This window comes from Myotis davidii, unplaced genomic scaffold (genome assembly GCF_000327345.1).
Source record: "Myotis davidii unplaced genomic scaffold, ASM32734v1 scaffold17, whole genome shotgun sequence".
Taxonomy (NCBI): Eukaryota; Metazoa; Chordata; class Mammalia; order Chiroptera; family Vespertilionidae; genus Myotis; species Myotis davidii.
The window spans coordinates 1,178,325-1,179,725 of NW_006288624.1; the positions used below are offsets into that span (position 1 = coordinate 1,178,325).

Sequence of the window (1,401 nt, forward strand, 5' to 3'; positions counted from 1 at the left end):
CACCTGCTCCCAGCGCCGCGGGAGGTGCACCGCACCTTTTGCCGGAGGAAGAGAGAAAACCCAGAAATTCCCGGCGCTTGAGCTGCAGCCGGGGAAACTGGCCTGTTGGTTCAGCGACGCCGAGCTGGGCGGGGCTGGAAACTTCAGTGGGGTCAGGTCTGCCTGAGGGAGTGCGGGTCCCGAGGGGTTCACTCGGGAGCCTGTGCGTCTCTCGCTGACGTGGGGAGCTGGCGCCCTCTAAATTAAAACGGGCCGCCGCCATCCTCTGGGATATGGTTACCAACCTCGTCATTTTTATTGATTCAACATTCACACCACATGCTGTGCTTGGAGCCTTTTGTGATTATTCTTATCGGAAACACCACAAAAGAACTTTCGAGAACATTTAGCAGCTCTGCAGATATTCTTGGGGAAAGAAGAAGAACGTTGAAGACAGAAAATTAGAAAGGGTACCTCGAATTGATGACATTCTGTAATGTGGGAACTCTGAAATGTGACGTTTAGTTCAAGATCCAGGAAATTGCATGCGGAAATAAGATTGTTGGTGCTAACTGGTAACCAGAGGATTGGTGTTCGATATCGATATTATCAATATCAACAATAAATTAAAGATTTATTCTTGAATTGTATGGGGGGGGGCACCTGAAATAAAGTACCTAAAGGCTTCTAAGGATGGGTGACCTGGACTGTCTTCATCCATGTGGGTCCAGAGGTTGAAATTTAAGGTCTCCTTTCCTATATACATCTCCTACCATTCTATATTGATTAAGGGATGTATTAGTTCTTTCATCCAATAGACAATAATTAATGCCTGCCCTGTTAGACCCTCTGCTAAGCACTAGAAATGGATGAAGAGTAGAATTTAAATGTTATACACACACACAAATAAGGTAATTGTGAGGGGATGAAGTGTTAACTAACCTTATTGTAATCAGTTTTGCAATATATCTACCAAATCATCACATAGTATACCTTAAACTTCATGCTATATGTTAAAAATATCTTAATAAAGCTGGGGAAAACATGAAATCAGGTATATATTTTTTCTTGTATTGATATATTTTATGTATTATATTGGTTTTCTAATATATGTTACATAATTTATATGTACGGAAAATATTTTATTTCATAAAATATATTTGATTACACATATGTACATACATTTCTGACATGTGATTTTATAAATATAATTTTTGTATATATATATATAAAATGAGAAACATACTTCATAAAGATAGGCCACACATTTTGCTGACATGGCCAACAAATTGGTTTACATAATGGGAAACTGAGCAAACAAGTACATATATCAAAGATATTGGGAGGAAGGTTCCACATAGTTGGAAAAGGGAATTACAGATATAGGAAGGGGAAGGAGTAGAATAAACCCAGTGGTGTAGC

The 1,401-nt window shown here is 39.5% G+C and overlaps 1 protein-coding gene across 1 annotated transcript in view; it reads right to left on the bottom strand.

Annotated features, from left to right (window-relative positions):
* RGS6 (regulator of G-protein signaling 6) overlaps positions 1-312 on the bottom strand; it is a 486,920-nt gene extending 486,608 nt beyond the window's left edge. The window contains exon 1 of the mRNA XM_015562012.1: positions 4-312. The gene's annotated coding sequence lies outside the window, so the exon portion shown is untranslated. The remainder of the gene's footprint in view (positions 1-3) is intronic.
* Between the last annotated feature and the right edge of the window lie 1,089 nt (positions 313-1,401).